Below are 24583 nucleotides of genomic sequence, written 5' to 3'. Positions count from 1 at the left end.
CGCAAAAACGAGGTGGATCCAGGAAACCCACTGTCTTGACATCACTTTGCCCTCCTGGTAATCCCCACAGGCTATTCCTTCTTCTTTAACAGCGACTCTTCCTCTCCTCACCTCTAAATGCTGACATGTTCAGGGTTTAGCCATGGAGCTTTTGCTCTTCCATCTATGCACTCTCCTGCTCTGGGAAATCTCAGCCATTTATATGACTTTAAATACCATCTCTATGCTGACAACTGCCAGATTTCTATCTTTATTCCAGACTCTTCTTTGAAAGACAAGGTCACAAAACCAACTGTTTGGTTAACATTACAATGTGGATGTCTAACAGACATCTCAAGCTTAAACTATCCAAAATGGAAGTCTTGGGTTTCATCTTCTCTCTCTCTCTCTCTCTCTCTCACACACACACACACAGAGAGACACAAACATATACATACTGACACACACAACCTCCATTTAAAATCTGTTCCTCACCCAGTCTTCCATTTGAACAGTTGTTTGAAGAAAAGGGGAAAAAATAGAATTATCCTATCTTGCTGCTCCCACATCCAATCTGAATCAGTTGGAAATAAGTGTGGTGATATATAAACTAAATTTAACTTGCAATGATTTAACCAAATAAGAGTTTATTTTTTTTTTCCACAAGGGAATTCCAAAAGAAGGCAGTCCAGGGTGAGATGGGGGCTCTGGATCAAAGATCATGCTCACTCTTTAATCTTTCTGTTTCCTTGATGGTGACTTTCTCCTCAGGCTTTTTGTCTCTTGTCCTCAAAGTAGCTACTCCAAACGGCATCTGCAATTCAAGCAAGAAGAAGAGGAAGAGCAAAGGGAAAAAATTTGTTTGGCAGTTAAATCCACTTCCTTTTAAAGAGCTTTTCCAGAATCCCCTATGCAGCAATTCCCTCTTACATCTCATTGGTCAGAACTACATCACATGATTACCCTTAGTTGCAAGGGAAGCTGGAAAATACAGAATTTTCTTTTCAGTTAGGCACACTCTTACCCCCAAACAACACTTACATTGTAAATGTTACATCATTTATATTCTATAACATTATATTAATAAGGAAGAAGGGGAGAATGGACATTAGGAAATCAATCTGCAATGTCAACCGCAAAATCCATCAGCAAATCCTGCTATTGTCCTGCAAAAACTATCACGAATTCATCTCTTCCTCTCCATCCACACTGCCAACAGTACCATGATGCCTCCTGCCAAGTTACTGCAATAGACTTTTAACTTGCTTCTTCAACTGCCAACCTCCAACCCTTTTCCACCTGAAAGTCAGGTGGAGACTGATATTTAAAGGCTATCGTAGATCATGTAATTCTTCTGTTAAAATTCCTGTTACTTGCCACTTCATGAAAATAAAATCCAAGCATTTATCATAGACCCTGTATGATGTCATCCCTGCCTACTTCTCTAGTTTTCTTTCATCACACTCTTATTCATTCATTCACACATTCATTCACTCAAACGTATTTACTGAGTGCCTACTACATTCAAAGCACTGTTTTAGACACTGAGGATAAAGTAGTAAATAAATCAGACAAAAATACCTTCCTTCCTGAAGTTTGCACTCTAGTAGAGGGAGACAAATAATATACAAAATTTATCAGTGAAACATTTAGCACGTTGGGTGGTCGTTAGTCATCCACTCTGCTCCAGCCTCGCTGAGCTTCCTTCAGTTCTTCCAACTCTTCTAGCTGAGTACCTCCTCTGCCTAAAAAACTCTTCCCTCATCATTCCCACAGTCCTCCCCTTATAGCCTTCAAGTGTCAGCTCAAAGGGCACTTCTCCTGAGAGGCCTTCTCTGACCACCCATCCTGAAATAAGGCCACTTGTTATCCTCTTTCATCGCACTTACCACATTTTGCAATTGGATGGATACATGGATGTGTGAACTCATATGTTTACTTGCTTACTATCAGGATCTCACTGAAGATTTACCTGCATAATTGAAGAGATCATGACTCTTCTATTCACCATCCTTATCCAAGGGTATAGAACAGTCAGTGCCTAGCAGATAGAGGCCCTTAATAAATATTTGTTGATGGATTAATAAATCAGTGAATGAGTGAAATGGGTGTGAAACGGGCCTCTGAAAGGCAATATCAGTACTTCAATAGCAGAGATTGTGGGGAAAGGCTTTCTTAGACAGACAGAACTATATGGGAAAAGCTGAAAAGCAGGAATTGGCACCAGTTGGCTTGGTGTGGTTGACAGTCAATTAGCCATTTTTGACTAGAGTCTTAAGAGATGATATTAGAAGGGTAGATTAGGGACAGATGAGGGGAGGTCTCTAATGCTGGACCTTACTTTGGGCAGTATCAAAAACAAACAAATAAAGAGCAAACACGCCATCACAGAACAACATCGTAACTCTTTGGAGCAGCCTCCAGACCCAACCCAAAGTCATCACAACAAGCACTCAGAGAAATCACTTTGGGAGGCTGAGGCTGGATGAGCATTTGAGGCCAGGAGTAAGAGATCAGCCTGGGCAACATAGGGAGACCCCATCCCTAAAACATATAATAAAATAAAATATTAGCTGGGCATGGTGGTGTGCACCTGTAGTCCTAGCTACTCGGCAGACTAAGGTGGGAGGATTGCTTGAGCCCAGGAGTTGGAGGATGCCGTGAGCTCTGATTACACCACTACACTCCAGCCTGGAGGACAGAGCAAGACTCTATCTCTTAAAAAAAAATAATTAATTAAAAATTAAAAGTTATCTCTTCTGATTATAGAAGCAATACATATTTATCATAGAAAATTTTAAAAGCACACAAAAAAATAAAACAAATTAAGTATTAGTACTATGAACATTAATACAGGCTTTTGTCCAAAAGGGAGCATCCTTCATCAGGACTCAGCATAGCACATGGAAGGGGTGGCAACACCAGTGACTGCACAGCTGGGGCAATCAAAAGAGATGAATTGCTAACCCTGACTCCAATGAGTCCCTGGTGTGTGACATTGGAAAGTCACTTTATTCCTCTACCCTCAGTTTCCTCATCAGTCAAACATGGATTTTTCTGATCTGTGATTTTTAAAGTGTTCCTTGGGGCTTTGTGATGCCCTTTCAGAACAGGTAAGGGAAAGGGCTCGAACTGTCCTGCCTGTCCTCCCGCCAGCATAGATCCACATTACCTGTTTTCCATGTTGGATTTTGGCGTAAGTTTGGTAGTATATTGGATTTTTGTTGTTGTTGTTGTTGTTGCTTTAATTTGTTTTGTTTTAAACTACACACCAGGAGACATGAGGTTGCAATTCATTTTTCCAAATATTCAATAAAGTTACTTCCAACCCTAACTTTTGATGATCATTCTAATTCCCTTCTGATAGAAATGAATGTAGTCATGAACTAGGTGGAACTATAAACTCCTTTTCCTATGGGCCTACAGGAACTTTCCTAACGATTCTAAAAGTATCAAGTCATTCTAAATGGAACAACTTACACCAGCTCATCTATGGCTGTGGATGTTGAACCAGCTGCTTAACCTCCCCTTGCTTCAATCTCCTCATCTGTAAAATGGGGATCATATAACCCACTCTATTGGATGCAGGGAAAATGAAATTGTATGTCACACACAAAAGTGCCTAGCACACAACAAGGACTAGAGCCGTAGCTTACATTTCCCGACTTCTTACTGTGAGCCAGGATCTGAGCTTCATGTTTGGTGTGCATTCCTTCATCCCATCTACACACAAGCCTCTGCAAGAGGCCCTTTTTTTTAATCACTGTCTATTATTTCCCCATTTTACAGATGAGAAACTGAGGCTTAATGACATTAGATAACTTTTTTCTGTTTCACCCAGAGCTTGGGTTTGAACCCAGGTAATCAGATTCATGAGGCTGTGCTATAAAATGAATGACAGTAAAAACCATAACACTAACTGTAACTCACCTATTTTGAGGGTTTGCTCTACAGGAGAAACTGTTATAAAAGCTTTGTCTCATTTAGTCCTCACATGGATCCAATGGAGCAAGCACTGATTTTACTGATTAGAAAACTGAGACACAGAGACACTAAATGCTATAATATCTCCACTGCCTTTTACGTTGACTGCTTAGGACTGACTCCAACTCCTCGGGTAGCTTCTCTACTGAACATTAAGAGCCTATGCAACTAATTGTCTAACTGATCCTTCTGAAAAGATAGAATAAAAAGCATCCTCTAAAATGAAAACTCCCAGGGAAGGGGTGCATTAACTCAGGATTTACAACAGCAAAAGGTAATCATCAAAGACTCCTTTCCTTCCCACCCCTGCAAATCCAATCAATTATGGGTCCTGCAGTCTCACCTCCTAAATATTTCTCCACTCATTCTTTTCACTCATTCCTACCTTGGCTGCTCTGGTTTGTGCCATTCTTTCTGTCAAAAGCCTCTTGCCTGCTCTCCCTGCTCCAATCTTGACCTCCAACCACCTTGCACCCTCACTCTATACTGTAATTTCCCCACTAAAATCCTTTTAGTGGCCTCCCAATGTCCTGCAGAATAAAGCCCAAGCTCCACATGCCCACATTTGTCTCCAGCCTCATTTCCTAGTGTAAAATGCATATTCCAACTTCAGGAAACCATTCATAGGTCCTCTCACCACATAGTCGCTTCCCACCTTTGTATATTTAGTATACATTCTCTTCACATAGAAATCCTTTCCCACCTTTCCATATGTAGCTAACTCTTTACTCTTCCTTCCTCGAATAGCCAGGTTAATCCATGTACCCTCCTCCAGGCTCCTAATGAGCCCTGCACTCTCAGCACATTGAGTTAAATGTATCTCCTAACAGGACTGTCTACCCCACGGCACAGCACATTTCCTGAGAGCAGGGACAATTGGGGTTTTATTCTTCTCTATATCCATGAAGTCTATATATACAGTATGCAGCATGTAATAAGCACTCAGTAAGTATTTGTTAAAGAATCAAATCAGGCCACGCATGGTGGCTCTTTAATGCCTTTAATCCCAGCACTTTGGGAGGCCAAGGTAGGAGGATCCCTTGAGCCCAGGAGTTTGGGACTAGCCTGGGCAGCATAGGGAGACCCCATCTCTAGAAAAAATTTCAAAAATTAGCCAAGTGTGGTGGCATGCACCTGTAATCCCAGCTGCTTGGGAGGCTGAGGTGAGAGGATCTCTTGAGTCTGAGAGGTCAGGGTTGCAGTGAGCTGTGATCACACCACTGCACTCCAGCCTGGGCAACAGAGTGAGACCCTGTCTCAAAAAATAAAAATTAAAAAAGAATCACACCAAAGTCAAGGAATTGAAGATTGTAGTGGACAGTACGTAAATTCTTAGCATGTTTTTAGCTATAGTTGATATTCAGTGAACTCTCCCAAGTTTGAATAATTGGATTAAGCAGCTACCATAAACCATTTGCTATTCTGAGCCTTTACCTCATATCTTCACAGTAGTCCCACGAATTACATGCTGCTACTATTTCCATTTTACAGATGTGAAAACTGAGAGAGATTAAACAACTTTTTCAGGGTCACAGATCTAGCAAGTAGAAGGGCTGTAGTTTGAATCTAACTCCAGGGTCAAGTTCTTAGCTAATTACCAGAAGACTGAAATGTCAGCCAACAAGTGTATATCATAAGCTCAAGGCAAGAGCTGCCAGTAGTACACACCTGGGGGCAAAAGTATGGAGATAACATCTGTTAGGAAGAAAGCCGAGACGTGTACTCCATGTCAAATGGCAGGGCGTGGCTAGTGTCAAGAAGAGACACTCCTAAGCCATGCACATTGATATGTAGCTCCGATCCTCCAAAATGAGGGATTGCTGCTATGCCCAGGTCCACTTACCCACTGTTCAGCAGTTAAAGACTAAAGCCTGAGTCAAACAGATCTAGGTTTAAATTCCAATTCCATTCATTGCAAATTATTGATCTTCTCCAAAACTCAATATCCTCATCTGTAAACTGGAGATACTTAACCAGTTTTGAGGATTAAATGAAATAATCCAAAATATCTAGTGATATATTATTTCATTATATTCAATCTAGTGATATATCATTATATTATATCTAGTGATACAAGTGCCTGACACATAGAAGGCACTGAAAACAGCTACTTTATTACTATGATGTTGACTGTTATCATATAAGCACCGAATCAGAAATCATTCCAGGAAGGGGGAAGTCACACAGTATACATAGGTGCTGGGAATCCATCCCTCCATTTGGGGAATAGGGACACGGTCTGAGAAGACATTCTGAGAGCTGTGTATAGTCAGAGACTGCTGATGGTGCTTGCTTTATAAGTGGGGTGGGAGTAGCCCAGTAGTATGCGTGGTGTAGCCTGAGAAAGAGGCCCTGGAAGCTTCTGGTTTCATACTTTTTTACTTCATTTTAATAACTAAGGAATCCGAAATATAAGGATGGATCAGAAAATCAGAAGTGTTTCCAAAATATCCATCTTTGCCAGTCTTTGCTCAGAGCAACACTGAAGAATAATTTTCTGCTTGGTCCTAGTGAAATGTGATACTTGCATCTTCTGAAGTCTTATCACTGGTCCTTGCAAAGACTAGATAAACCTGATCTTTGCAAAGACTGTTCCGGCCATCAAAGCATGACGAGTGGTGGACTGGGGTGCTATTTAAAAGCCTTATTCATAAAGACTACTCAAGAGCCTCTAAAAATAATCTTGTGATTTAACAAGGCCAGGATTCAAATAAGTTAAATGGGTTGGAATAAGTTAAACAACTGACAGGAAAAGGCTAAAGATTTCCCAGTTGTCAATCTCTAGTGGTGTTGAGAGGAGTCTCGTGACCTACCTCTTCCATATCTAATCACCTAACACAGGGGGTCTCTCCCTCTCCCATAGCAATCCCTCCCTTCTTTTCACCCACCCACCCCCATGCTGTTCACATCCAAGAACACCACGTTGTGCAAATACAGGCATGGATGATAGACAGTTCAGTCCCCAAGGATGACTAAACTTGCCTCATTCCCTTCTTTACCAGATTTTTATGAGAAAATCACTTTCGATGTTCCAAAGGATGCCACATTAAAGCATGCTGAGGAGTATCAGTACACCTCCTTGACTCAACTGTAATAATAAAAATAGTTCATTTTTTTTGAGTGTTCGCTGTGTTCTAGGATCTCTGTTGAAAGCTTTTTTCCTTCCAAGTTTTTTATTGTGGTAAAATACATATAACATAAAATTTACCATTTTAGCCATTTTTAAGTGAACAGTTCAATGGTGTTAAGTGTATTCACAATTATATAACCATCACCATCACAGTCTTCATAACTCTTTATACCTTCTAAAAACTGAAACTCTTAATCTTTTAAGAGCTTTTTACATAGATTGTTCTATTGAACCCTCAAGATACCTTTGTGAGATTGGTACAATTATTAATCCCATTTTTTAAACCAAGGAAACAGAACCTGAGAGATAATAACTAACTCATCTGAAATCACACAGCCAGTAGGAGAAGAAAGTAGTTTTAAACCTACGTGTAATAAAGTTTGCACTTGTACTCTTAATTTAAACCTTTCTACAGTAAACCAATGCAAACTCTTTACTGGCTGTCCAAGAACCAGAGCAGCCAAGGGACTCTGACTACAGGTTATGTGACTGTAACTGAAATGTCCTCCATCTCTTTGAGATAGATTCTGAAGACAAACTCTTCTCAACTCTTTCTTTTACAAAACCTGCACTTACAGCTGAAAATGTGGAGAGGAACAAGAGTAGGACACCTCAAAGGCTGCCCTGGCATAGGGGAGGCCACACTGCCCTGCAGCTGGTCTCAAGGCTGTCTCGCCATTCATCTATTCAGTCTATTCCGCCTATGCGTTCCCGACAACACTTAAATCCAAAGCTGCCTCTAGTAGTCCTGTGATGTGTCAAGATGAGAAGTCACCAAACATACGGTCCTTTCTTGGCACCATTGTTTGTATTTGGTTTGAGGGCTTCAGTCTGAGCATGGCAACACCCTTTTAGAAATGTATGGTGCCAGGTCAGATGGCCAGGCTCTGCATGCCATGTAGCTGTGAGTACTACCAGTAACATTTAGAGCTCTGAATAATGAAAAAAAAGTGCTGGTCAGATGCACTCTCCGTAATCTCATGTGTCATTTTCTAGAATAAAACAGCAGGTTCTTCTTAGTGCATCGTTATCACGTGCCTTGGCACATGACCTCATTTAATCCCCACACCTACTCTACGAAGGCCATACAGACAAGAAAACTGAAGTCTAGAGAAGTTAAGCCACTTGCTCAGTGTCTCACAACTAGTGTCAGGAATTTAATTCAGGTTATCTGATACTCTTACTGTTGACAGTTATTCTGTTCTCCATAATAAAATGAGGCAACCAACACGGCCCAGTGCAGTCATTTTCATCAAAGGCCCAGAGGGCTCTTAGATTAATACTTTCTTCTAAACCATTCCAGGTATGAAGTTTCCCTGCTTGCTGTGATCCAGCTTTCACTTTTTTTTTTTTTTTCTTCGAGACAGAGTCTCGCCCTGTCGCCCAGGCTGGAGTGCAATGGCTCAGTCTCGGCTCACTGCAACCTCCACCTCTGGGGTTCAAGCGATTCTCCTGCCTCAGCCTCCTGAGTAGCTGAGATTATAAGTGCATGCCAGCATACCTGGCTAATTTTTGTATTTTTAGTAGAGACAGGTTTTCACCATGTTGGTCAAGCAGGTCTCAAACTCCTGACCTCGTGATCTACCCACTTTGGCTTCCCAAAGTGCTGGGATTACAGGAGTGAGCCATTGTGCCCGGCCGCTTTTACATTTTTAAAGTAGCTCTTTGCTGGAGGAAGACCTCGCAAACACTATCAAATAATGGCAGTGGTAGATGTCCATGATCAGCTGGTGGAAACTTTCTTTAGTGAGTCCTCTCATTTTGAACAGTGGTGTCCTGAGTTACTCCCAGAAAGAGTGATCCTATCCAAAACCGGATATGTAATATTGAAATGGACAGAATATAGAAGCTAACTTAAATACTTTAATGTTTCCATGAGAGAATTCTTCCCCAGTATGTTTCTGGAAACGTATCTTTTTCAGAATCAAAACTCCCAAGAAAAGTCAATTAAGAAATCAGGAAAACAGGAAAAAGTATTATAATTCTACTACAAGAATTAAAGCTTCACAGTCAACACAAAGACATGTATTTGAAGGAATCCACTAACACTGGAGCAAGATGAAAGCCTGTAGCTGAAGGCTAAAGTTGACATTTCCAGGAACTGACACAGCACACACGGGAGGAAAGTCACCCTAACCTAACCAACCTTGCCTGCAGCTGCGGCCATGTTGTAAGGATGTGTTTGTGATTGTGTTTGTTGACAATGGTGAGTCATTTTGGGGAAAAAGTATGATGTTAATAAATTTATATGCATATATACTTTTTTAAAAATCCTATGAGTGGTGTTCCAAAGAATAAAAATTTTTGCCAACAAAATAAGCCCTTAAACTGGTGATTTCAATTTCAAGTGCTACCGAATAATGTTTGCTGGCATTTTCAAGCATTTGAATATTTACTATAGGCTAAAGTTCTTTGCAACTACACGATGAGCATCTCAAATCCGAAAATCCAAATTCTGAAATGCTCCAAAATCTGAAACTACTTAAGCATCTATGTGACACTCAAAGAAAATGCTCACTGGAGCATTTTGGCTTTCAGATTTTTGGATTTGAGATGCTCAGCCAGTAAGCATAATGCAAATATTCCAAAATCTGAAAAAAATCAAAATCCGAAACACTTCTGGTCCCAAGCATTTCAAATAAGGGATACTCAACATGTACTACTAAAATTAATGTTTCTAACTTATTAAGTACATTTCTCTTAGATGTCCATCATAATAAGAAATGAATACAAAGAATGTTGAAATATTTTAAGAATAACTTAGGATTTGAGGAATTCCTAAGAATTCCCAGGAGTTTTGATTTCTCACACCCTCAAAGATTAATACCTGTTGAAAATCTGGAAACACCAGAATTCTTAAATAAGATGGTAATAATGAAATGCATCCATTTGCACACTCAAGAGACCATTCCTTTTAGATTTCCCAAGCAACAGCAGTAGTCCCTACCCAAGTCATCCCTCTAGCTGATTGCTAACATGTCATTGCTGATGTAATCTCTCAAGCAAGAAACATAGGATAGGATCAGTTATGAATTCCAGAGGGCTTACTGCAGTGCATGGAAGGCTGCTTTTGATGAAGTTATGTCATACTATCAATATCATCTTTCTATAGGTTATTAGAAGTTCAAGGACCAATAAAAGCAAGATAAAACCAAATTTAAAGCCAAAAGAAAAGAGGAACCAAGCTCTGTTTTCCAGAGATAACATGTAGACTTTAGACAAACTTTTCCACCCAAATTTGTGCGTCAAAGGTCAGGAGAAAAGCCTCTCCCAGTAAATTAGACAAAGAAAAAAACAGAACTTACCACACTATGTAAAATCAGAGGAGACAGGGACCTCAAAGAACATCCCCCACACAGCGAACACAGAAGGCTTCCTGAGAAATATGCAAAACTCCAGTAAGTACAGGACAAAAGAGAAGCTGCCAAAATAAGAACCTCCCTTATTTTTGTACCTCCTGCCCCTGGTTTATGGCAGACATTGAGCTGGAGAACACCTCGTCATAGCCCTCTCTTTTATATGGGAAGTGTTACTCCTTTAAGAAAGGATGACTCCCTTTATGTTTTCTATATAAACTTTACTTATGCATCTTTTATACCCTTTCCCTCACTGAACTTGAGCAGCCCATTCACTCGCTTTGTAACTGTCTATAGAGGAGGAAAAAAAAAAGAGAAAAGAACAGAAAAAGGAAAAGGAAAAGGAAAGGGGAAGAGAAAGGGAAAGAGAAAGAAAAGAGGAGAGGAGAGGAAAGGAGAGGAGAGGAGAGGAGAGAGGAAGAAGGAAGGAATTGAAAAAAAAAAAAAGTAGTTTGAGATCAACAGTTTACCAAGAAAACTTCACTAATTGTGGGAGAGAATTGTCTATGCATGGACATTTTATGAATTTCTCCATTTACAAATGCACCCTACTCACAAAGCTAACTACTTTAAAGTTCTTCACGCAGCTACTACCAAAGACAGACCTTTAAAAACAGTCAATTACCTTTGTAGAAGGACCCATGCCAGCCTTTTCTCAGCCCATTCAGCACGAGTGTGTGCGCTGCCAAAATGTGGTCTTGAGTAGTTTTCTTTTCATTTTATTAACAAACCCAAGCTTTTCTTCAGAAAAGATGTGCTGATGGCACTTTTTAAAGAAACAAACAGTAGCCTTCACAAGACACTCCCCAGTTGCAGTAGCAAGCAAGGACTCAATTAGGCCCCACCCTCGTGTCCCACCAGAGTGGCCAGGACGCATGGTCCAGGCAGAAGAATTTCATGTTTATTTTGTGGAAAATGAGAAATCCTTGGAAGATTGGCATCACATTCCCAAGGAAGTATTTTTGGAAAATAGATTTGTCTTGAATGGAATAATATAGTCATCCATCAGCCAGTCGTTGGCCCATTACCAAAAGTACCTGTCTACATCCACTTCTATAAAAACATAATTTCAACTTTTACTTTAGATTCATTCAGAAGGTACATGGACAGGTTTGTTACATGGGTACATTGCATGATGTTGAGGTTTTGGGTACAGATGATCCTGTCACCCAGTTAGTGAGCATAGTGTCCAATAGTTTTCAATCCTTGTCCTCCTTCCTCTAGTAGTCCCCAGTGCCTATTGCTGTCATCTTTATGTTCATGAGTATCCAGTGTTCAGCTCCTATGTATAAGTGAGAACATGTGGTATTATTACAAACTACTTTTATGTTTTTAGTCAATTTTTGCGTATGAGGGTAGAGGCTGCAATATACTATTGTATACATTGTGGAGAAGTAGGAAACTCAATGGAAGCCAAATATATGATGGACGGAAGGACGCATGGACAAGTCACTGGCAGTCTCTGAACCTCAGTTTCTGCACCTGTAAAATGGGGGTAATATACCTACCACATGAGAATGAGTATAAAATGCTCAGCACAGTGCCTATCATATAAACAATAACCTCAAATGTTAGCTAACATTATTATCATCATTATCATCACTACCAACTACCACTACCATGTCATGGCCATCGTCAGCATCCTAGCAGCAGCAGCAACATAGCGCCACCAGAGCAAGCCTTCCCATCGTCTCTTGAAATCCCGCTCCCCAGGCAGATCCTTACTGTTCATCACAGAATTTCTCAACATGTTCTTCTCCAGTATAGAGGAGATCCAACCAAGGGAAGGGGCTAAGAAACAGTATGTCGAAAAAGTCTTAAATATTGAAGAAGGCTGAGGGTATTGAGGAGGGAAACAAATTACTTCAAACACAATGACAATTCCCAGGAAATGTAAATTGCTTGGACACCCTTTATTATTCAAGCGTTCCTTACAGATGTTAATTCACCTCACCTCTTTTGGACCCCTTTGCAAATGGCGGCTGCCAACAAATATCCCTGGTTAAATACAACTTAAGAGAATTGCTCAGAAATGGGCATGTTCCGTGCTCCTGCCAGGACAAAGTTAAGATCATTTGTTCCCTACTCAATTCATCTTTGACCCCCAAACACATTCTTCAAGAGCAATCTTCCTCTTTAGAAGTTCCTCTCTTGGGTTTTAGAGAACTTTTTGGCTTGAACTCTTTCTAAAATTAAAGCCAACTGCTGTTAGCTCTCAGATGCAGTGATATTTCACTCTGGCCAGGGCTGACTATCACAGACGCATCCCAAACCACATAAGTTCTTATTGTTTAAACTGTCTTAAGCAGCTGTTAAAACATACCCTAAGATATCAAAGCCACTCTAATTAACTTCCTGCTTCTTTGGGACTTCAAAGTCTTTCAAAAAGTTTTAAATAGGGTTTTTATAGAGAATTTGACCTAATATTTGAAGAAAATTTTGCAAGCTTGCCCAAGAGACTCCAACTTCTCCTTCCTTCTTCCACTCCCATTCCCTCCTCACCCCCCAGAATCTTAGTGTTCTAAGACTAGCTGTGAGAATTGAGGAGAAATTTTAAAATCTGCCATACCAAAAAGGTAAATCTCTTTACTCGCATCCATGCTACTTCTCAGGGTGGTCACTGACATCCCGTGTAAACGGCCCTCCCTGTGACACCCCTTCTCAACTTGGCAACCCTTTGCCCATCCCTCAAGCCAAATATTCTCTGTGAAGTGCCCCTAGCTCGCTCAGCGTGAGGGCAGTGCTCTCTTTTCCAGCGCCCACACAATCCCCACATCTCTGCTTGGCTTTTATCACGATGAATTGGAATGTGTCCATTTACGTGTCTGTCTCCCTGTCTAGACTATGAGGTCCACAGGGCAAGAACTGTTTTGTATTAAGCTTTGTGCTCCCACAGCCTAGCACAGGGCTCTGCAAACCCATGAACAGGACTCAATAGATGTCTGATAAATGACTGAGTCCCAACTCATTCTGGGGGAGTTTGGGTTGTATTTTAACGTATCCATTCCTTATTAGTCTTTGACCTCAGTCCCCAGGTTTTCCATAAACATCATCTTAAAGGCATTATACCAAGGGAATCGCTGCTCTGAGAAACAGTGTCATAAAAATTAGCTAAAACTTGGAAATAAGGCAAAAGTGGTGAGTGACACACCTTTCCAAGTCCTTCAGAGAATTTTCCAGGAGAATATACTTAGTTCATTTCATTGCTTGCCAGTGACTAAAGGTCTCTGACTTAGTGAAGTTATCTATTATCTTGCACATTTTTGTCCAGTAGAAACACTAATCATTTCTGTCTGCTGCAACATATAACCTCAAAGATTTGTGGTTTGTTGGGCATTAACCAGTTTACATCTAGCCCAGCAATCTTATCCTAACAATTTTTTTATTAAATTGCCTATAAATATCCTTACTTCTTAGTCTTTGAACAGGGTACACCATCTTACTGGTTCCCTCATTAATTAATGAATTAAATAAAATTTTTGGTGGCACAGGCTTGTAGTCCTAGCTACTTGGGAGGCTGAGATGGGAGGATCACTGGAGCCCAGGAGGTCAAGGCTGCAGTGAGCCATGATCACACCATTGCACTCCAGTCCAGGTGACAGAAAGAGGCTCTGGCTCAAAAAAAAAAAAAAAAAAAAAAAATTTAAGTGTTTCTTTTGCATTTACCTGAATCAGATTTTACCTTTTTAACAATTTTTTTTAATAAAAGTCATAATCCACAGTGTCAGTATAAACCAAAGGGTCTACAGGGTAGGTGCCATGGAGTAGCAGAGAGGCCTGGGCTGGGTGTGCAGGAAGCTGGCTCTGCTAGGAACTCTCTATAACCTCAAGGACCTCCCTTGTGCTTATCTGTCACAGGACAATATCCTAAGCTCACCTTATCCCTCACAGGGTTACTGAGATAATCAAATGGATCAATTTACTTAAAGAGCTTTGGAAGAGACTAAAGTACCCATCCTGATGGAGCATGGTGGCTCATGCCTGCAATCCCAGCACCTTGGGAGGCCGAGGTGGGTGGATCACTTGAGGCCAGGAGTTCAAGACCAGCCTGGCCAACACGGCGAAACCCTGTCTCTACTAAAAATACAAAAATTAGCCTGGCATAGTGGTGCGTGCCTGTAATTTCAGCTACTCGAGAGGCTGGGGCACAAGAATTGCTGGAACCTGGAAGGCAGAGGTGGCCGTGAGCCGAGATTACACCACTACACTCCAGCCTGGGTGACAGAGCAAGACTCTGTTTCAAAATAAATAAATAAATAAAGTACCAGCCCACCGTGAAGCTCTTATAAAGGAAGGCCAGCTTTTCCCCTAGAAAACAATGGTGAGAAGGACAATACATGGAAGGAGACCAGAATGAACATAGATAGGAAGGAGCCGCTGCCATCCCACCCCACCCCTCCAGCCCCAGGTTAAACCACTGTCAGCTCCTGCCTGGACATTGGCAAGAGCCTTCTAAAGCATCCATTCTTGCCTCCATCCCTACCCAGTCTCCAAACAGCAGCAAGTGTTCTTTCCAAACTGTAGGAAGATCATGTCAAGCCTCTGCTTCAAGCCCTCCAGAGTCCCTCCAACATTCTTAGGATAACATTCACACACCCCTCTTGGCCCACAGGGCACTGTGCAACCCAGCCCCATGGCTACTTCTCCAAACTCATCTCAGGGGTTTCTCATCTTCACTCTGTGCTCCGGCTTCACCGGTGCTGTTAGGCTCCTCAGGCAGGCGTAGCTCTCTCACCTCAGGGCCTTTGCACTTGTTGTTTCTTCTGCCGTCCCCATCCCCCTTTCTTCATATTACTGGCTTCTTTTGATGTTACCTTAAATTTCACACACACACCCCAGAAAGAACATTCTTGCCCACCCTTGCCAGAAGTATATCTACCACGATTCTCTCTCTGGCTCTGTTCTTAGTACTCTCCAGCATGGGAAGACATTTATATATGGTCTGTCTTCCCCATCAGCAAGACTGCCTTGTAGTTGCTCTAGTAGTGCCTGGCACATAGGAGGCGCCTGATACATATTTGTTGAATGCATGAGGATAAAGGCACAAGATATCCAGCTGCCTCCAAGTAGCGGAGGTCATGCAGGATGGACACATTTCTGAACCCATGCAAAGCAAGTTCCTGAATCCCAAGTACATATTTCAAAAGACTGTAACCAAGAAGAAAACTCTCAGGCTCGCAAGGCGTCAGTTCAGTGCTGCTTTCAAGAACAGGGCTCCTCGGAAACGCTCTGCCTAAGGAACAGCAAGTAACAACAGGTCTCACCAGCACTTCATTTCGTAACTCCAAAGATATCGAATCACTTCATGAGAAGGGAACAGCCCTTCCTACCAAGAATGAAACATTACCCAGAAACACGACAGCATCTGTACCCAAGGGCTAGGCTTGAAGCAGATGAAAACAACAACCAACTGGAATTCACGGATGTTTCAACAGCACATTGGGGAGAGAAAATCCCAGGCTGCCTCACAGGATTCTGCTCGAGGTTTGCCTCAGGGCATCCAATTACACAGCTCCCTCTCCACAAGCCTTAATCAGAGCCGCAGGGCGCAGCTCCCTTTCCAGGGGCTTAGGGCTTTACAGTGTCTGTGATCACTCTTGCCAGCCACTCCAGTGGCTGCAGCATGAGGCCCGTACCTTCAGGATGCTCCCATAATGCCCTGGGCGGTGCCGGCTCACCTCCGTGAAAAGATACCTTCAACAAGCAATGCTGCCTAAGAGGTGCTGGTTAATAGGGTGCTTGTCTCCATTCACATTTTTCATATCAAGGATATCAAACAGCAGCAAAAGAGGTCATGGTAGCAAAAAGCTATTTCTGGGAAAAGTGTCTGATGGGGGAAGGGCCCAAAAAGATTTCATTCACTGTGTGACTGGCCCCGTTGAGTTATCTGGAAATCAGAGGCTGCTGGAAACCTGCCCCTGGAAGTCCTTCCCCACAAAGGCTTGTGGCCAACGGGAATGCTAAGGCAGGGATGCCAACAGGGCTTTCTTGCTTTGGGGGAAATATTAGGTTGTAGCCCAAGATAAGTTAATTCTAAGCAGCTGGGCAGAGAATACTTATCTCCAAGTGTTTACCTTTTTCAGATGCAATAGAATTTTTTTCTGCACCCGTCAACCTGCCACCCGCAATCAAAGGCCAGGCTGTGGCCTTCACAACCAGGACCTACCCACCTGTGCAACCTCTGCCCAGACACCCAAGTCCTATCTCAGGATTCCAAGTTGAAGAGTTTCTCCTATCACATCCAACCCCTTGCCTCCGTGAAGAAGTTCTTCCCCGAAACGCAGCAAACTCTTCTTGAAACTCAGACAACGATACGAACGAGCTTGTCGCCATGCTTTGTTTAACTTTTTTTTTCTCAGAAATATTCTTGTGGCCAAAAATAGAACATTTTCCGTTCCAGGGAACAAACAGCATCCATGGGAATTAAAGTAGTGCCTCATGCCTCTCCAGAAAATTCCTGCACGCACACTCATGCACACATAAGCTGCTTGCAAGTTCCAAAAAGTCGCTTTCTGTAGGTACAGCGGTGAACAGGAGCCAAAAGTCCTCTGTTTATTTTCTATCCAAGAAAATTGCCAGATAAAAAACACAAGGGCACCTCAGGGAGGCTTTATAGGAAAAATCTAACTTAATCTGGTGTAATGATTTTGAAAATGGCCCCATTGTCCACCCCTCCTCCCTCTCACCACCATCCTAGAATTTGTCTCAATACTCACTCCTCTAAAATTCCAAAACGTCATGGCCTTTATTCTGGCAAGCTACTGTTGGATGGTTAGCCGTGAGGTTTCTCTAAACTTACGCCTTCAGTGGAATCAGAAATGACACATTTAGGAAAAAATTCTCAATCTTAAATACTGAACTAGGTAAAATGAAGCCTTGTGTAAAATGTCAGAAAAATAGTAATCCAGAAATTAGGCTACTAGCACAAGATGCGGCAGTATTTTATACACTCTTACGTGTCCTACAATTTTATTATTGTCAGCATTTCCATAATCCTCTTTAATGAGACTTACATGGCTACGATGACATTTCTTATTTTTACGTTGGAATATGCAGCCCATTGACTATCCGCCACCTCTCCAAAACAGGGATTGTATTAGATATGAGGTCTGCAGGGGCTATGTGGTTTTTGTTTTGTTTTGTGTCTTTGTTGTTGTTGTTGTTGTTGTTTTGGAAAAGGAGTCTTGCTCTGTCATTCAGGCTGGAGTGCAGTGGCACAACCTTGGCTCACTATAACCTCCACCTCTAGGATTCAAGCAATTATTTTGCCTCAGCCTCCCAAGTAGCTGGGATTACAGGCGCATGTCACCATACCCAGCTAATTTTTTGTATTTTTAGTAGAGACGGGGTTTCACTATGCTGGCCAGGCTGGTCCTGAACTCCTGACCTCGTGATCCGCCTGCCTTGGCCTCCCAAAGTGCTGGGATTACAGGCGTGAGCCACCGTGCCCAGCCGGGGCTATGTTTTTATATGCAGTTGGTAAGAATTTAGAAATGAGGATAAGAAAAAGGAAAGGTCCTTTAAAATAACTGGATCTATTGCTGACACCAGAAGTAGGAAGAACTAATAAGCCAATGTAGGGACAGTGAAGGAAAGACCAAGAAATGGGGCAAAGCATAAGAATAGGGGAGGAAAACAGGAAGTAAGAGACAGCTAAGAATCTGAACATCAGACACTAATTGATGGGTGAGTGGAGGTGAACCAAAGTAAACTGTCTGACCCAAGAGGGACTGTGGGAAAACAAGTATGGCAAGAGAGAGGGGACAGGAAGGCCAAAGGGAGAAGGAGGCATATAGTCTAGTAGTTAGAGAACAGTTATTTACCAGTTGGGTTACGTTGGCCAGTTCACCATTCTGAAGCTCAATTACTTGGTATATTAAGTGGAGATACTAGAATCTCATGCAGGAGCATGTGGATTAAATACATAAGATGCTTAGAACAGTGGCTGGTTTAGAGTAAACATTCAACAAAGGTTAGCTATTATTACCAAAAGACAAACATATTCCGTATTTCCATCAGAGAATATTTGCTTATGAGCTAGACCTTCAGTTATATTGTCCTTGAATTCTTCTAACACATATGGAAGCACAAAAATTATGAGGGAGCTGCGAACCCAAGTGCAGGTGAAAGAGATTACAGGATAGTGGTCCAGATGCTGACAAGTACTTGCAACAATTAGCCCCCAGAGATTGAACGAAAGGGAATTCGTAGCTGAGAATTTATCACAACCATTGTTCCCATTTTCAGCTTTGATACTTCATTCAGTCAACAAACATCATGCAAGCAACTCTTGAAGCCTGCACACATTTGGTCTTGCCCCAGCTTATCTTTCTGGAATCAACTTGAGCCCCTTCCACCAACCTCACCATTTTGTAGCTGCACCAGGGTAATTATTCAACAGACATTTCTTGTTCTTATGATCCTGCCCTCCTGCATTTGCTCAAGTTGTTTGCTCAAACTGGAATTTCCTTTCCTATTTCTGTAGTCTAGCAAGATATTAGTCATCCATGCAGGCCAAATGTTATGTTGGTTTTTGTGCCCTCCCTTTTCTTCTCCCCCATTGTTCAGCAGGATGAATCCTCCTCACCTCAGTTCTCTTGGCGTACAAGTGGTAAATATTAATACATACACCTCATTGTGGATTGAATTGTGTTGCTCAAAGGTGATATTGTGAAGTCCTGACCCTTTGTGTGTGACCTTATTTGGAAACAGAATCTTACAGATTACAGAAGTAATCAAGTTAAAATGAAGTCATTAGGGTGGTCCCTAATCTGACTAGTGTCCTGATAAAATAATAAAACTTGGATGCCGGGTGCAGTGGCTTAGGCTCACACCTGTAACTCCAGCACTTTAGGAGGCTGAGGAGGGTGAATCACTTGAAGTCAGGAGTTCAAGACCACCCTGGCCAACATGGCGAAACCCCATCTCTACTAAAAATAAAAAATTAGTCAGATGTGGTGGCACACACCTGTAATCCCAGCACTTTGGGAGGCCCCGTGGCTGGCAGATCACTTGAGGTCAGGAGTTTGAGACCAGCCTGACCAACATGGTGAAACCCTATTCTACTAAAGATACAAAAATTAGCTGGGCATGGTGGCACACGCCTGTAGCTGCTCTAGAGGCTGAGGCAGGAGAATCGTTTGAACCAGGGGAGCGGAGGCTGCAGTGAGCCAAGATTGTGCCACTGCACTCCAGCCTGGGCGACAGAGCAAGACTCCATCTCAAAAAAGAAAGAAAGAAAGAGAGAGAGAGAGAGAGAGAGAGAGAGAGAGAGAGAGAGAGAGAGAGAGAGAAAGAAAGAAAGAAAGAAAGAAAGAAAGAAAGAAAGAAAGAAAGAAAGAAAGAAAGAAAGAAAGAAAGAAAGAAAGAAAGAAAGAATTTGGACACAGAGACATATGTACAAAGGAACGACACATGGAGAACTCCAGGGGTAGGTAGAGGATTAGAGTGATGCATCTACAAAGTCAAGGAGCCACCAGAAGCTGGAAGAGAGGCATGGGCCCGACTCACCCTCACAGCACCCAGAAGGACCCAACTCTGACATCGCCTCGATTTCGGATGTCTAGCCTCCAGAGCTGTGAGAGAATACATTTCTATTATTTAGAGCCGCCCAGTTGTGACACTTTGTTAGGACAGCCCTAGGAGACTAATCTGCACCTCAACCACAGCACATACTTGGTCTCCATGGGAGATCCCTGAGGTCAGGAACTGAAGAGCATTTGTCTCCAGATTCTCAGACCTCTGACATCATCTGGCAGGTAAAAGGCTCTCTAAACTCTAAATTCTTATTAAGTAACTCTCTAGGAGTCCACAGTCTAGACCAGGGGTCGGTAAACTCCTGGCTTGTGGGCCAGATCCAGCCCACTGCCTGTTTCAGTAAATAAAGTTTTATTGGAATACAGCCACGCTCATTCGTTTGTTTTGTCTATGGCTGATTTCACACTAAAACAGCAGAGTTGAGTAGTTGCAACAGAGACCATATGGCCTGTAAAACTTAAAATATTTACTCTCTGGCCCTTTACCAAAAAATTTTACTGACCCCTGGTCTAGAAGGAAAGAAACATAAATGAAGCATAGCAATAGACTAAAATCAGTTCTATAATATAACACTGATAGGTGCAGAGAAAAGAATTATGGGTTGAATTAGTATTTATAGAGAAGATGACATTTTTAAAGTGAGAGTCTAATTGGAAAAGTCAAAATACATCATTTGTCCCCTCTATTGTGTCCTCTGAACTAACAACCTTTACACTAATAGTTGCATAGTGGTTGAGGGCTGGAGTTATAGAGCTGGTTTGGGGGAAACAATGATGGGTTCATTCTCTACCTATTGAGTTGGACTGCCCAGTGGCATACCCAAGACGAGATGTCCACTCACTAAACATTGCTGAGAAGTCTAGGTCAGAGGCACAGATTTGGGGCTTAACACAATACAGATGAAGCCCTCACAGGAAGAGACAAGCTTACCCAGCAAGAGTAGGAGGTGAGAAGACAGTTGCACAGGAAATTCAGGGAACTTCAGAACTTAGCAGTAGCAAAGGAAGAGGAAAAGCCCCTGAGGGGCCTTTTTACAGAGGCGAGAGACAGGAAAAAAGAGGGAACGGTGTCCCTCGGGCCCAGGAAAAGAGGGTCCAGTAATGTCCAGAGGCCAGGAGAATGAATCCAACATATTTAACAACCAAGAGGCCAATGGCCTGATGTCAGTCATTTCAGCTGCTCATCACCGGCACAAGTTACTCCTCAAACTGAACCACAGGAAAAGGGAACTTCAGTTATCATGAACAGAAAACAATAGAGACTAAGAGAAAGAAAAACAAAAATTAAGAAAGGAGATGGAGAAAATCACAGAAATTGAAGATTACAGGGCTGAAATTAACACCTCATCCATGAAATCTATGTTATGCTTGTTCTATATCAATTTCATACTTTATCTAAACTCAACAGAGCTAACTGAAAAAACAAAGAAAATTCTTCCATTTGAGACAGCGTGGATGAATCCAGAGGACATTATGCTGAGTAAAGTAAGCCAGACACAGAAAGACAAACACTGCATGATCTCACGTATATATGATTCTAAACAAATCAAACTCATAGAAACGGAGTGTAGAAAGGTGGTCAGGGGATGCAGGATATGATACAGGGAGGAAATTTTGGTCAAGGAGTACAAAATTTCAGTCATAAAAGAAGTTCTGTAGATCTAATATACAACCTGGTAACTACAGTTCATAATACTACACTGTATGCTTGAAACTTGCCAAGAGAGCAGGTCTTAAGTGTTCTAATCACAAAAACAACAACAACAACAACAAAAACTGTATGAGGTGAAAGATAGGTTAATTGTGAAATCACTCCAAATGTATACATATAATTGTCCCCCCTTATCCAAGGGAAATATGTTCCAAGATCCCCAGTGGGTGCCTGCAACCACAGATAATGCTTAGCCCTACATGTACTATGCTTTGTCCTGTACATACAGATCTATGATAAAGTGTAATTTATAAACTAGGCCCAATAGGATAGTAACAATGATAACTAGCAAAAAATAAAACAGTTATAACAATATACTATAATGAAGTATACAAAGGTGGCCTCTCTCACTCCTTCTCAAAATATCTTATTGTACTATATTCATTGATTTGCAGACCTCAGTTAACTGTGGGTAACTGAAACCATGCAAAGAAAAACCATGAATTAGGGGGAACTACTGTATATCAAAACATCACACAGTACCCCTTGAATATGCACAATTTTAATTTGTCAGTTGTATCTCAGGAAAGCTGAGCAGAAAAGAAATAAATTCAATAGGGCTGAAAATTAATCAAGTGCATATGATTCATTCTTTTAGACAGCCCAGAAAATTCGATAACTGACTTAAAGCACATTAACAGGTTTTAAAGTAATCCCAGCTACAAATTATTGACTGCCCGCTCTGCGCCAGGTGCTGTGCAAGTTGCTTTAGATGGATTACCTCATTTGATCCCCACTAAAACCCTGTGTGGCGAATATATAGGAAAGTATAATTTATGACTTTTAGATGAGGAAGTTGAGGTTCAGAAATATCTCACAGCTATACACCATTCTGGGAAGGAGGAAAATGGGGAGCAGAGAAGAAGGAAGGGAACCAAAGTCAATATTTATAAATTGTTTACTCTTTGTAAGTATTACTGTAAGAATTTTAAATACTTTGGCTCATTTCAGCCTCACAACAACCTATATGGAAGAGGGAATGGCAAGTAAATGAACTTAAAGAGGTTGCCAAAGGTTAGAAGTGAGTGAAACACTGTGGGTTTCCAGAGACATCTCTCAGAATTCAGAAATGAACTAACTATGGAGCTATGTGAAAGTAAGATCAGTCTAAAATCAATGCTAAAATAATACAAAATAACTCCGACTGCCTTCTAAGACGTTTCTGAAGAGTTCCTCTGACCTTGAATGGAGGAAAACAGAACCATCCTCCCCTCCCCCCAACTCCTACAGTCCACCCCCAGGAGAGGGAAAGGCCCCAACGAGGTGACACTGGCTTGAAGCTCCTCCTCTGTGTCATAAGGGATGGGACCACATGACCCTGAATTCCTTCCAGAATTAAGCATCAATGTTTCCAACCACATGATAGAGTCTGGCAGGTAAAGGGACTGCCGTGAGTGTTTATTACATAAGGAATTCAACTGAGATTTTTGAAGACCCCAATAAAGAGTGTGTGAAAAATGGTCCAATTGTCAAAAATCACTTCCCTGTCTTGGAGAGGCTTTGTTCTGCAAAGTCTCCACCTCCTTGCTTTACACAACTCCTGATATTCCAGTACAAGGTTGTGATCCAGGCCCCTCCTTGTCCTCATTCATGCATTCGTTCCACAAACAAAAAATTCTTCTCTGAAATGTAGGTCATCCATTTTAGTGAACACTTAGAAGATGATCTTGAAATAATTGGGCATGCTAACAAACAAGGGAAAGGCCTGCTTAAGAACAATCAATGTTCATAGTGCCTGATGCAAGACAAGAAAATAGATTACTTGTTCTTTATCATGGTTCTAATTAAGAATTTGGGTTCTGTGTTGTTGACTATGGAAAAATAAAACCTTCATACTCTACTGGTGGAAGTTCTCACTGCTTCTGGAAAATAATCTGGCAATCCTTATCATGAGCTTTAAAGTAAGTCAAGCCCTTTGACTATGGAATTCTAGGTATATAAACTTAGGAAAAGCATCAGAAAAGCAGGATGAGGGAAATAGTATCATGTTTTGCTCAGACTCTGGATTTATAGTGCCTGTACTATTCTAATGCTCACTTAGATGATCTACTTAACCTCTGTGCCTCAGTTTCCTCATCTGAAAAATGGAGATGACAATAGTCTCTGCATCACAAAGTTAATATCAAATGAGTTTAAAAGTGTAACATAATTTACATTTATTTTCTCTCTTTTTCTTTTCTTTTCTTTTTTTTTTTTTTTTTTTTGAGACAGAGTCTTGCTCTTTCAACCAGTCTGGAGTGCACTGGTGCGATCTTGGCTCACTACAACCTCTACCCCCACAGGTTCAAGCAGTTCTCATGCCTCAGCCTCCTGAGTAGCTAGGATTACAGGCACATACCACCCTGCCCTGCTCATATTTGTATTTTAGTAGAGACCATGTTTCACCATGTTGGCCAGGCTGGTCTCGAACTCTTGACTTCAAGTAATCTGCCTGCCTCGGCCTCCCAAAGTGCTGGGATTACGGGTGTGATCCACCTCACCCAGCCTCTTATTTATTTCTCATAGAAATGCCACAAGGAAGGCAAGAAAGATATTGACCTGACATAGTCAATAGTAAGCACTCTCAATGAAATACAGTTTACTTTTATTAGTATCATGTATATTACAAAGATATAAAGATGTTCATTATATTATTATAGTGAAAATGTGTCAAAAGTTGTTCAACAATAAGAGAACAACATTTATTTAAAGTATCATTTAAATAAATGATACTTTCATATGATAAAATAAGCACATATTTAAAATGTTGATTTCAAAGAGAAGTTAACAAAATGGGAAAAATTCATCAAATAATGTTAAGTGAAAAAGTAGGTTGAGAAGTTGCATGGACTGTGTGATCACAATTTTGACATGACATTACAGTGGATACTGAATGCAGTCTTTCCCC

At 41.4% G+C, this 24583-nt stretch overlaps 1 long non-coding RNA gene across 1 annotated transcript; it reads right to left on the bottom strand.

The window, feature by feature from the left end:
- Positions 1-673: 673 nt before the first annotated feature.
- On the bottom strand, positions 674-17116 carry LOC140712510 (uncharacterized). Its single transcript, XR_012094113.1, has 3 exons — positions 16620-17116; positions 10399-10469; positions 674-793 (listed from the first exon to the last, which is right to left on the bottom strand). It is a non-coding gene; the product is annotated as an uncharacterized lncRNA (long non-coding RNA).
- Between the last annotated feature and the right edge of the window lie 7467 nt (positions 17117-24583).

Source organism: Chlorocebus sabaeus, chromosome 9, assembly GCF_047675955.1.
Source record: "Chlorocebus sabaeus isolate Y175 chromosome 9, mChlSab1.0.hap1, whole genome shotgun sequence".
Classification (NCBI taxonomy): Eukaryota; Metazoa; Chordata; class Mammalia; order Primates; family Cercopithecidae; genus Chlorocebus; species Chlorocebus sabaeus.
The sequence above is the reverse complement of the archived record's forward strand: the minus strand, read 5'-3'. Positions and strand labels throughout refer to the sequence as shown.